The 14,074-nt window shown below is 41.3% G+C and overlaps 1 non-coding gene across 1 annotated transcript; it reads left to right on the top strand.

Moving 5' to 3' along the window:
• Positions 1–4,396: 4,396 nt before the first annotated feature.
• LOC114813642 lies at positions 4,397–4,534 on the top strand. Its single transcript, XR_003761359.1, has one exon. It is a non-coding gene; the product is annotated as a small nucleolar RNA SNORA7 (small nucleolar RNA).
• The last annotated feature ends 9,540 nt before the right edge of the window (positions 4,535–14,074 follow it).

Below are 14,074 nucleotides of genomic sequence, written 5' to 3'. Positions count from 1 at the left end.
ATGAGATAACTGAGGCACAGAGAAGTTAAGGACTTGCCCAAAGTCACACAGCTGACAAGTGGCAGAGCTTTGTGTAGAACCCACGACCTCTGACTCCCAAGCCCGCCTTCTTTCCACTATGTCACACTGCTTCTCTACCATAAAAACATATAATAATAATACCATAATAATAATAATAATACAAGATAAGGAGGTTGGATGCAGTCTCTGTCCCACTTGGAGCTCCCTGTAAGAGGGAGTAGGATTTAATCCCTGTTTTAGAGATGAGGAAACTAAGGCCAGAGAAGTTAAGTAACTTGCCTGAGGTCACATAGCAGATGAGAGGTAGGGCTGGGATTAGAAATCTGGTCCTCTGATTCCTAGGCCTGTGCTCTTTCCGCTAGGCAATGCTTCCTCTAGTTAGTTATCAGCAGTACACAGCATGGAATAAAACACACAGAGGATGGTGTTAAGACATAACGGGCATAAGAGCGGACAATAAAACCACAGCAAGAATAGATAATCCCACTATCTCCAAGAAGAATACTGAAAATATTGCAGACACACCACAGGGACACAGAGAAGCACAGAGGGACACAGTGTGGTTTAATGGATAAATAATGGGCCTGAGTGTCAGAAGGACCTGGGTTCTAATCCCAGATCCATTTCTTGTCTTTTGTGTGATTTTGGGCAAGTCACTTAACTTCACTGTGCCTCAGTTACCTCATCTGTAAAATGGGGACTAAGATAATAATAATGGCATTTGTTAAGCACTTACTACATGTAAAGCACTGTTCTAAGCGCTGGGGTAGAGGCAAGGTAATCAGGGTGTCTCACGTAGGGCTCACAGGCTTCATCCTCATTTTGCAGATGAGGGAATTGAGGCCCACAGAAGTTAAATGACTTGTCCAAAGTCACACCACTGAAAAGTGGCATAAATGGGATTGTGAGCCCCTGTGGGACATGGACTTTATCCAACTTGATTAGTTTGTATCTATTCCAGAGCTGAATATGGTGTCTTGTACATGGTAAGCATTTAACAAATACCATTAAAAAAAAGGAATGCTTCAGACTGCCCAGAGTGACATTCATCCATTCATTCTTTCATTCAATTGTATTTATTGAGCTCTTATTGTGTGCACAGCACTGTACTAACAGCTTGGAAAGTACAATTTGTCAATAAAGAGAGACAATTCCTGCCTACACTGGGCTTACAGTCTAGAAGGGGGGAGACAGACATCAAAACAAGTAAACAGGCATCAACATAAATAAATAGCATTATAGATATAATAAATAGAATTATAGATATGTCAGAGGTGAGGAAGCCAACCTTTGGGGGGAGAAACCAGGGAGGGGCAAGGGATGTTGGAGGGTAAAAGAGGGATCAGGGAGTGATAATCTTGGCTCTGCGGGCCAGGTTTTGTGGACAGCATGTCAAGATAAGGCAAACCATTAACTGCATTGCACTGGACCTCTTGCCATACCATTTCAGTCTTGGATTAGTAACAATAATAATAATAATTGTATTTGTTAAGTGCTTACTACATATCAAACACTGTTCTAAGTGTTGGGGTAGATACAAACTAATCAGGTTGGACATAGTCTCTGTCCCACATAGGGTTCACAGCCTTAATCTCCCCCATTCACAGTAAGTGCTCAATAAATATGACTGAATGAATGAATTTTACAGATGAGGTAATTGAGGAACAGAGTTAAGTGACATATCCACCGTCACACAACTGACAAGTAGTGGAGCTGGGATTAGAACCCAGGTCCTTCTGACTCTCAGTCCCATACTTTATCCACTAGGCCATGCTGCTGCTCTCTTAGAAACTATACGAGGGCGATGGGTGAATTCTTCCCTTTTTGAGAAGGAATTCTCTTATAGGATCCCTGAAATTCATTCAGTTGTATTTACTGAGCGCTTACTCTGTGCAGAGCCCTGTACTAAGTGCTTGGGAAGTACAATTCGGCAACAGAGACAATCCCTACCCAACAACAGGCTCACAATGTTATCCAAGAGAATTGATTATCAGCCAGCTTGTCATGGGCAGGGAATGTATCTTGTTTATTGTTATATTGCACTCTCCTAAGCGCTTAGTACAGTGATTTGCAAAGAGTAAGTACTCAATAAATATGATTGAATGAATGAATGAATGACCATTAACCAACTCACTAGGCTTATGAAATTTTTCAGGAACCATTGAGGAAATTAATTTCTGGCACTTAATGTTTCTTTCTTACCATTCTTACTTGACTTGTAGTATATCTTTCAAAGTGACAGCTAATTTCACTGGAAGGAGCTCTAGAGATCTATTATTTTCTCAGAAAAATCAATCAATGGTATTTATTGAGCACTTACTTTGTGCAGAACATAGTACTAAGCACTTGAAAAAGAGAGTTGGTAGGCACAATCTCTGCTCACAAGAGTTTACAGTCTAGAGGGGGAAACAGTCTAGAGGGGAAGACAGACATGAAAATAAATTAAAGATAGGAGAAATGGGAGAGAATAAGAATGTTTACATAAGTGCTGTGGGGCTGAGGGTGGGGTAAATATCAAGTGTTTGAAGGGTACAGATCCAAGTGCGTAGGCGAAGCAGAAAGGAGGGCAAATAGGGGAAATGAGAGCTTAGTCAGAGAAGGCAACTTTGAGCCCTCAATTGAGGATGTTTGAGGAGTTTGGGGATTTCTGCTGATGAAGCTTAGAGCTTTGCCATATAGGGCTACTCATATTGAAAAGGTCTAAGACAAAGTCATTTCACCTGTGCTGGGCAGCAGCAGCATGGGAAAGAGTAAAAGGCAGATGATTAAGTGATCAAAACATTGATCAAAAACAATGGCAGAGACGCAAGATTCTACTGTGCCAAAGAAGGCAATGGTAAACCACTTCCGTATCTTTACTGAAGAAACTCTATGGATATGCATACCAGAATGACCTTATGACAAGATGAGGAAGTTCTGAAAAGGGTTTGTCCATGAGGTCGCTATATCTCGGAAATGACTTGACATTTAGTTGCCATTGTTTTTTTAGTTGCCATTGTTTTTACGAGATGTTCTTCCCCTTGACGCTGTTTAGTGCCATTGTTCTTGTCTGTCCGTCTCCCCGATTAGACTGTAAGCCCGTCAAACGGCAGGGACCGTCTCTATCTGTTGCCGACTTGTTTCATCCCAAGCGCTTAGTACAGTGCTCTGCACATAGTAAGCGCTCAATAAATACTATTGAATGAATTGAATGAAAGCATTTGAAGAACAAGACCGCTGGTTTGCACGAGTGTATTGGAATGGTGTGACTCTGAAAGAATTGTAGAGATCATAGAAATAGAAACCAAATTTCATCTGCCATGATTATCCAGACAGGGAGCCCCATGTGGGTCAGTCACTATGTCTAACCCGATTTGCTTGTATCTACCTCAGTGTTTAATGCAGTGCCTGCACATAGTAAGCACTTAACGAATACCACAGTTATCGCTGGGGTGGGGCAGAAATCCCCCAACTCCTCAAACAACCTCAATTTAGGGTTCAAACTTGCCTTCTCTAAGCTCTCATTTCCCCTATTTGCCCTCCTTTCTGCTTCGCCTACGCACTTGAATCTGTACCCTTCAAACACTTGATATTTACGCCACCATCAGCCCCACAGCACTTATGTAAACATCCTTATTTTCTCCCATTCCCCCTACCTTTAATTTATCTTAATGTCTGCCTCCCCTTCTAGACTGCAAACTCCTGTGGGCAGAGATTGTGCTTATCAACTCTAATTCTCAAATGTTTAGTACTGTGTTTTGCACAAAGTAAATGCTCAATAAATACTATCGATTGATTTTTCTGTGAAAGTAATAGATCTCTAGAGCTCCTTCAAATGAAGAAACCAGACCCATCTCACCCTGAAGGGGAGAAAGCGAAAGTTTTAAAAAGTGGATTCCAGGCTCAGGAAGGGATAAATGTTTTAATCCTCTTTGAATTCATTCATTCATTCATTCATTCATTCATTCGTATTTATTGAGCACTTACTGTGTGCAGATCACTGTACTAAGTGCTTGGAAAGTAAAATTCTGCAACAAATGGAGACACATCCCTACCCAACAACATGTGGTTGTCCTTTCAGGGTTAAACATTTTCTAGCAGTAGTAGTACTTCATGCCTACTGTGAGCAAAGTACTAGGTAAAAATATACAGGGGAGAATTAGCAAGAATACACAAGAAGCAACATGGCCAAGTGGATAGAGCTTGGGCCTGGGAATCAGAAGGATGTGGGTTCTAATGCCAGTTCCACCACTTGTCTGCTGTGTGACCTTAGGCAAATCACTTAAGTTCTCTCTGCCTCAGTTACCTCATCTATAAAATGGGGGTTAAATTTGTGATCCCCATGAGGGACATGGACTGTGTCTAACCTGATCAGCTTGTACCTATCCCCAGCACTCCCCTCTCAGGGTCACACCTGGAGAGTTTCCAGTACTCCACCAGTTTTGACTACAGGAGGGAGAGTCAAGCAGAGGCCTATCCATTCCATTCCTAGCTTGGACAGTGGCTAGCAAGTGGAAGGCAATCTGCTACAAGTCAAAACTCACCTGTGCTGGGCAGCAGTGGTATGGGAAAGACTTGATGGAGTTGCCATGGTAAACCACTTTCGTATTTTTACCGAGAAAACTTTACTGATACACTAGCAGAATGATTGCAGATGGAGGTGGGGCATTCCGGGAGAAATGTGTCCATGATGTCATTATGGGCTGGGGATGACTCGACAGCATAAGGCAAGATCCCCAGCATTTGGTATAGTGCCTGACACATAGCAAGTGCTTAACAAATATCGATTTCCAAAAAAACCCAAAAAACAGACATGACCCTGGACCTCAAGACCCTGACAATCTAAAAATGAGAGTGGAGAGGGGATGAGAGACAGACACATGAGGAAGGATAAAAATACTGAAATAATATGCAAAACCAGGACAAAGCTGGAGACTGTCAGTCACAGATGCTGGCCACATAGCAGCAAGGAAGAGGAGGCTGAGCAGTTGGGTAACCTCCTCTTCCTCCTTCTCTTCAGCAGCCACAGCCATCAGTTATTTGGTATCAACATCACAATTTTCCTGGCCCTCGCTGGTAATGTGGTTGGTTAGGAGTTTCTGACAGAGATGAAACTACATGCTTCATGGTACCACCAGGCCCAGTATAGAAATTGTGGCTGCCACACCCTGCCTTGTTTTTACCCAGGATGAAGTGCTGGCACTGGTGGTGGCCTTGGCTGATTTAACCAGCCCTGGAAATATGAACCTCAGGGCCATTAGCTGGAAGTGGTGACACAGATAGAGATGGGCTGCCCCTCTCACCCTTGACCTCTCTTCTGTCTCTTCTTCATTCCTCCCCGTTTCAAATTTGAAAGACTACCACTCTCCCCACTTTCAAAGCCTTATTAAAGTCACTCACCTCCAAGAGGTCTTCTCTGAGTAAGCCTTCATTTCCCCTACTCCCTCTCCCTTCTGCATCACCTAAGCACTTGGATTTGTACCGTTTAAACACTTGATATTGACCCCACCCTCAGTTCCACAGCACTTATGTATATATCTATAATTAATGTTAACATCTGTCTCCTCATCTAAACAGTAAACTCCTTGTGGGCAAGGAACATGTCAACCAACTCTGCTTTATAGCGCTCTCCCAGAGCTTAGTACAGTGCTCTTCCCACAGTAAATGCAAATATTGACTGATTGACTGATTTTCCATTTTCCCTTTTTCCTTTATTTCCTTTGTCCTTTTTGTCCTCGTTCCTTTATCCCTCTTCTGTTTCCTTTCCTCCTTTACCCCCATCTCTTCTCCCTGCCCTGCTGCTTCGAGGCTTAACCTTTACCCTCCATAAAGTGACAAAAAAAATGGTCATTAGATTGAGAAGCAGCATGGCCTGGTGATAGAGAATGGGCCTGGGAGTCAAAGGACTTGGGTTCTAATTCTGACCCTGCCTCTTGTCTGCTCTGTGACCTTAGGCAAGTCACTTCACTTCTCTGGGCCTCAGTTACCTCATCTGTAAAATGGAGATTGAGATTGTGAGCGCTATGTGGGACATGTACTGTGTTCAACACGATTAGCTTGTATCTACCCCAGAGTTTACTACAGTGTCTGGAACAAAATAAGAGCTTAACAAATACCATTGTTATTATTATTGTTCTTTCTTAACCTTCATAATGATAATGATGGTGATAACGAAGCACTTACCATGCCAAAAAAAAATGTTAACAGTTGGGGTAGAAACAAGATAATCCAGGGTGAACAGAGTCCCTGTCCCACATGGGGCTCACAGTTTAAGAGGCAGAACAAGTATATTACCCCAATTTTACAGACAAGGGAAAGCGACTTGACCAAGGTCACACAGCAGGCAACTAGTGGAGTTGAAACTAGAATTCGGATCTCCTGACTCCCAGTCCTGGGAGCTTCCTACTAGGCCATGCTGGTCCCATATAACTTCAAGTCTGCTATGGTTGAAAGACAGACACTCTAAAGGTCTAACTTTGAGATAATCCTCCATACAATAAGTCCTCAATAAATGTGATTGAAAGAATGATTGAATGACCCATCAGCATCATCAGCAGGGCTTCCAACTTCCTCCAAGCAATGATTAGGTAGGCCAAAATAGCAATACTCTGTCATATTACCCTTCATCATCAGATACAGAAGTCTTTACAAAATAATCTTATTTGCTTTCCCATTCCCCTATCAGTAATTCATTTTAATGACCACCTCCTCTAGACTGTGAGCTCCTTGAGGGCAGGGATCATGTCTACCAACTTTACTGAATTATTCTCTTCCTAATAATTTATTGAGTACTTATTGGATACTTATTGACTCACAATGGGGGCAGAGAATAGTATTTGCAGAGGAGCAGCATGGTGTAGTTGATAGAGCATTGGCCTGGGAGTCAGAAGGTCATGAATTCTAATCCTGGCTCTGCCACTTATCTGCTGTGTGGTCTTGGGCAAACCATTTCACTCCTCTGGACCTCAGTTACCTCACCTGCAAAATGATGATGAAGACTGTGAGCTCTATGTGAGACAGGAACAGTGTCCAACCCAATTTGCTTGTAACCACCCCAGTGATAATGATGATGGTACTTGTTAAGCACTTTCTATGTACCAAGCACTGTTCTAAACTCTGGGGTAGATATAAGGTAATTGGATTGTCCTACATGAGGCTCACAGTCTTGATCCCCATTTTACAGATGAGGTAAGTGAGGCACAGAGAAGTTAAGTGACTTGCCCAAGTCACACAGCTGACAAGTGGCGGAGCCAGTATTAGAACCCACAACCTCTGACTCTCAAACCCATGCTTTTTCCATTAAACCATGCTGCTTCTTCTCAGTGCTTAGTACAGTGCCTGGCCCATAGTAAGTGCTTAACAAATACCATAATAATAATAATTATTATTATTATTATTTAGTGCTTGGGAGAGTAGGATATAACAATAAACAGACACATTCTCTGCCCACAACGAGCTCACAGTTTAGAGGGGGAGATAGACAGTAATATAAATAAATAAATTACTGATATGTACATAAATGCTGTGGGGCTGGGGGGGAGGTGAATAAATGGAGCAAGTTAGGGCAGCGCAGAAGGGAGTAGGAGAAGAGGAAAGGAGGTCTTAGTCAGGGAAGGTATCTTGGAGGAGATGTGCCTTCAATAAGGCTTTGAAGAGGAGAAATGATCAACTGATCAATTTCCTGATATCTTTGAACTCTAACCCATTTGTCACTAAATGTAACTCTCATTTGTGTTACCTTTCCAAGGAAGGAACCAAATGTAACATTTCTGCCTTTCTCTTTTTTGTTAGGTTGGATCCCAGCTACCCAGATGGTGCCTACAGCTCTGATTAAATAACCATGCTTCCTATCCTTCCAAATGTAGGCACTACTAAGAATGTGAAACGTTAATAAGTCCCAGTATTTTATGTCTCCTTTTTGCTGTAGAAAAATCAAAGCAGGCTACAAGCCTTAGCTGACAAATTTTTCTGATAGGTTTTAAAGTCCTACTTCAAGATATTATCTCTCTTCACTTTACTGAGGTTAAATGGCTTTCTTAATGCCTCATAATCAGTTGCAGAAATTGGAACTATGCTTAGGGATCATGATTCGTTTTCCTCCCCGCGTCTCGGATAGCAGCCTGAGGGATTGCACTTTGCCAATTTTGTCCAACTTCAAAATGGGCGACCTGTCGGTGTTTGACCTTCCAGATGCAAGGATTAGGTTTGCTTTTTTCCCCTGGTTTGGGAAAGCTCTTTGTTTGTCACATTATTCCATTCTAACTAGTAACCTAGGTTCTGCATCTTGAAAACTGTCAAAGTACTATTTCAGAAGGGCAGATGCTAAAGATTCTGCTTCACCTTTGTGGAGAAAAAGTGATGATTGTGTCAGCTATTAATAGCCCACACCTCTGTCAAGAACCGGGAGGATTCTTTTTTCACATTCTTTAAAGAAAACTCTAATTAAATGCTTTGGTCACATATCACCTACTACCTAGTTTGGTTTCCTCGAAGAGCTAACTAATGAATGGATTCTTTACAGTGCCTCAGAATTAAGATGAATTTAAATACTTGTCCTCTTAGTTTAGTTATACAGTCACAGTCACAATTTTCTCTTCACTGAGGAAGTGGTCCTACCACATAGAGACTTCAGTCATCTGCTTTGGAATGTCTAACACTCTATTATTGAAAAGTTTGTAGAATAAACAGTGTGGCCTAGTGGATAGAGCATGGGCCTGGGCATCAGAAGGACCTGGGTCCTAATCCAGGATCCACCACTTGTCTGCTGTGTGACCTAAGGCAAGTCATTTAACTTTTCTGTGCCTCAGTTACCTCATCTGTAAGGCGGGGATTGAGACTACAAGCCCCACGTGGGACCAGGACTGAGTCCTACCACGACCTCTGACACCCAAGCCTCTGCTCTTTCCACTAAGCCACGCTGCTTCTCTGCATTTAGTATAGTGCCTAGCACATAGAATGAGTTTACCAAATACCATAAATAAAAAAGCTATCCTTCATATTTGAAGATTATGATGGTGAGAGTGTTGTAATTTATGGAGGCAGGTCTGGCCGAGAAGACTGAAAGTCCTTTGCACTCTGGGCACAAGGGAAGATAGGTCCTTGATTGATGGCTGCTTGCATACCTCACCATTGATTATGGCTTTGCCTTACATGCTTCATGAAACCTTTGCGCAAAAAATCCTCTTGTCTGCGGTTGCTGCATGCTACGAGGCTACTTCTCTCAGGTAGCTGCTCTTTTTGGCTCTTCAGCACCTCTAACCTTTTGTTACATCCCACTTCTGCCACTCACCAGCGTCAACATATGCTTAAATCTAATCCTCTCTAAACAGTGCTATACCTCTATCCTCAACAACTCTGACTTACCTCTTTCCAAGTTCAATCTTCTAACCTGCCTCCTCATCCTCATCCCCTCTTCCTTGAATTCTATCTTCACACTCCATCACAAACTCTGAACTTTAAACCCACTACACCAATCCCAGGCTTTCTCACCCTTACTGGAATCTCTCAGAACCCTCCTATTCCTAGATACCAAAGCATACACCTTCAACTCCTAACTCTCCTCTAACCTCAAACTCCATTATCCCCCTATCCCATCATTTTTGCACCACCAACTTCTAGCCCTGGACATCACCACCTTCAGCTTCCTTCCATCCAGTCATTCAAGGTTGGCTAACACAATAGCTCTGTAAATGTATATCTTGATGTACAGCATCATGGATCCCATACTCTCTGAAAAACATGCTGGTTTTCTCTATATTTTGCCTATTAAAACATCACTGGACAATGTCCTAACCATTTGAACATTTTCAGTTCTGAATTCTTGGTGAAAATTTAAATACTTGCAGCACCTACTGATACAGGTTGCCTAAAGACCTTGGTCTTCTTGAGGCTTATCAGTCAATAGCCCATGCCTGGCTCTAAAATACTCTGACATTGTGCACGTGTGGCCTGGTGGAAAGAATATGGGCTTGAGAATCAGAAGTCCTGGGTTCTAATCCCAGTTCTGCCACTTAAATGCTGGTGATCTTGGGCAAGTCATTTAAATTCTTAGTGCCTCAGTTTCCTCATCTGTAAAATGGGGATTCAATACCTGTTCATCCTCCTGCTTAGACTGTGAGCTCCAGGGTCTGGGTCCAACTGGGTTGTCTTGTATCAATCCCAGTGCTTAGTACAGTGGTTGATATATAGTAAGCACTTAGCAAATATCACAATTATTATTATTATAGTTATTGACAACTGGAAGTTCTTGGTTTTCTATATTAAGGATTTTGAAAATGCTCCTATCATTTTGGAGATGGCAGAGTTTCCTGAAGTACATGATTTGTACCCTCTCCCAAGCATTTAGTACAGTGCACTGCACACAGTAAGAGCTCAATAAATACTATTAATTGATTGGATAAGGTGAACATGGAACACTAGGGTTATCCAATGAAGCCTATAACTATTAGGTGAAAAACCCCCAAAATCAAAAGATGGTTCACAGAGTGGTTGATAAGTGAATAATTTTTTTCTTTTTACATATTTTTTTTTACCAGGGGAAGTGGTTTTAGCCACAAACACTAATAGATACAGGAGGTTCTTAAATAAATGAATGAAAGGTCTACAGTGAATTAGAGATAAATCTAGGGCTTTAGAAGGATTTGAAAGGGTAGGAGGTTAGATAATATATCTCTAATCATTTAGTTGGATGGTTCTTCCAGACCTTCTCTAGCTACTGCTGAAGATGGAATACTGAGCTAGAAGGACAATTGGCCTGACCCACTAAAGACATTTCACATAGCCTTAGGTAATAAATGCAATAAAAATAATAATGGCATTTGTCAAGCGCTTACTGTGAGCCAGGCATTGTTCTAAGTGCTGCGGTAGATACAAGATAGATTGGACACCATCGTTGTCTCACATAGGGCTCACAGTCTTAATCCCCATTTTACAGCTGAGGGAACTGAGGACCTGAGAAGTTAAGTGACTTGCCCAAGATCACATAGCAGAAAAGTAGCGGAGCCAGGATTAGAACCCATGACCTTCTGGTTCCCAGGCCCAAGATCTGTCCACTAGGCAATAAGTGGAAATAGGTATTAATTACAAATGGCCACAATTCTAGAACTGGTAGAAAATATTCCACTGATCAGATTTACCTTGTAGTCTACGACGCCTTAGGAAACGGAGACAGTTTCACTGTCCCCATGATATATCATCATTTAAAGGAGAGGATGTAGGTAAAGATCAGATCAGGTTACCTTGTAGAAACCTAATAAACCAGCTGACATGACTAAATTGATCTACTAAAATGGCTGGAACTGACTCAACACTGTTAACCAGTACACCTCCACAATGTCCCCTCCTTTTCCTTCAGTTTTCTTCTGATGTTTATTGCATGTATAAGATTAATTCTTCTGGAAAGAAAATGTGCTTAATTAGATGTGCTGGTAAGCATACATAGTGCTTGATAGTTAATCAATATTAATAATGATAATCCATGAGAACAACATTGGAAACAATGTTCCATTTTTAAATGATTTCTACCAGGGTATCTGTATATCTGCAAACATCATCAACTACTTTTAAACCCCATTAAGCTCCTTTACAAAGTTGAAGTTGGGTGGGGATAGGACTTTGACATCTAGAAAGCCAGTCGCTTTGCGGAATTAAGTCTAATTGTTCATTAGTCTACAGTCAGAAGGACTTACAAAATCTTGAGATTTATTAAGCTGATACATTCCGAAATGTGGCAGATGATCAAGACAGTGGGGAGGAAAAGACAATGTGATTGTGCCTGCTATGGATGACATCATAAGGAAAGCTTGCCTTTTCAATGAACACAACATTTAACATTTAAAACTAGATTTAAAAACTCCAGAACATTGAATCACCACCCTTTTCTTGAGGCATTGATTCCTTTGTTTAAAAGTTTAGAAGTAAGAATTTAGGAACATCTAGTAAGAATGTTGTATGAAGACATTTGAGTTCATTCCTCTTTTCCCTTCCTTTCTCCAACACCATCCCCTTGCTTTTACTCTTAAAGTCATTCTTCGGAGCTGACCTGGTTCTGTGAAAGATTGTTAGATAATTTGGGATGTATTCCTTAAAATGCCTCAGAGAACATTGTGTAAAATAGCATTTGGATAGCCTCCGGACTCACTTGATGGTTAGTAGATGAGTCACTTTTGGTTAGCTTTATTTCACTCTGAGAGAGTGGTAGCTCTGACAGAAGAAACCAAACGTTTTGTTCTCAGACAATGAAGTGTGAACCAGAGTGCAAAGATCCAGAAGGGGAGAGATAAACTATAGGTATGAATTGCCTGTTGCTGGGCAACAAGGTCAAAGTCTCCAAAATTAGGTGTTACCATGAAGTTAGGTAGGCACTCACACCCTTAAATCCCTTCAAAGAACTATAAACCAAGGTTTGAAGCATGGGATTCCTACTGTTCAAACTCATTATTCTACTTTTTAAGAAGATACCTAATCAATTTCAAAGTAAATGTATTAGATACTGGATTCCCCTTCGTTATTATTGTACACATAATTGCTGTCTGAAAAATATGTAATTACATTGTCATATGAATAAAGTAACTGTATTATTTTGGTACGGTAACTTGCGAATGGAAAGCGTACTTAACAAGAATTATAAATGCTCTTGTCTTACATGTCAGCATTACTAAATCCTTTAATGACAGTAGCCTTTCTGGGCAGCTAGCCAACATCATCTTCATTTTTAACATTTTTAAGGTCTTCTGTACAAATATTACTTTATCATGCTCCCAGAGCCTTTTGAAAATATAGTGCTTAGTTACAGTCAGTTGTCTAATTATTGCTGTGCAGGGAAAATAGATAATGAATACTTTTGCACTTCTAAAACAGCTTACATCCAGGATAGCAAAATACTTCACAAAACCCTGTCAAAATAACCCTGTGGTAGCAAGTGGAGCAAGTGGAGCACTAAGGCCTAGTCCTCAGCAAGTGTAGGACTAAGGCCTGATAAGTCCTTCCTTACAGTTTTGTTCCTTGGCCACTGAAGCAGATTCTGTTTTTGTGATTCTGCTTTAAAAAAAAACAACAACCAAAAATCCCTCAAGGAAAAGAAGTTTGACATGGAAAGTCTGAGGAACTCATGATCACCTTCATTAACAGTTTTATTGAGTTTTATTTTTTGCTGAGCACCCAAGCAGCGTGGCTCAGTGGAAAGAGCCTGGGCTTGGAAGTCAGAGGTCATGGGTTCTAATCCCAGCCCCGCTACTTGCCAGCTATGTGATTTTGGGCAAATCACTTAACTCAAATCACTTAACTTCTCTGTGCCTCAGTTACCTCATCTGTAAAATGGGGATTAAAACTGTGAGCCCCACATGGGACAACCTGATCACCTTGTATCCCCCAGTGCTTAGAATAGTGCTTTGTACATAGTAAGTGCTTAACAAATACCAACATTATTATTATTATTTACATGTCTCCACTAATCATTCAATCAGTGGCATTTACTGAGTGCTATCTGTGTGCAGAGGACCTTACTAAGCGCTTGGGAGAGTACAATACAATTGAGTTGGTAGACAACATAGTAAGGTTGTGTGGACAGGGAACATGTCTGCTAACTCTGTTGTATTGTACTCTCCCAAAGCACTTAGTAATAATGTTGGTATTTGTATTTGTTAAACGCTTACTATGTGCAGAGCACTGTTCTAAGCGCTGAGGTAGATACAAGGTCATCAGGTTGTCCCACGTGAGGCTCACAGTTAATCCTCACTTTGCAGATGAGGTAACTGAGGCACAGAGAAGTTAAGTTACTTGCCCACAGTCACACAGCTGACAAGTGGCAGAGCCAGGAGTCACACCCATGACCTCTGATTCCGAAGCCCAGGCTCTTTCCACTGAGCCACGCTGCTTCCCCTAGTACAATAATCACATCCTCTGCTCATATTAGGTGCTCAGTAATATAATTGATTGATCCTTGACTTCAAGAAGCTGACCACCTTCCTATTCCGTTTGAATCTAGTCAAGGCACATATCATTGTGAAAGGCTTAGTTTACTCTAATAAAATAGTTGTAATAGCCTAGGGAAAGGGTACAGGATGAGAAGTCAGGA

This window comes from Ornithorhynchus anatinus, chromosome 7, assembly GCF_004115215.2.
Source record: "Ornithorhynchus anatinus isolate Pmale09 chromosome 7, mOrnAna1.pri.v4, whole genome shotgun sequence".
NCBI classification, from domain to species: Eukaryota; Metazoa; Chordata; class Mammalia; order Monotremata; family Ornithorhynchidae; genus Ornithorhynchus; species Ornithorhynchus anatinus.
The sequence above is the reverse complement of the archived record's forward strand: the minus strand, read 5'-3'. Positions and strand labels throughout refer to the sequence as shown.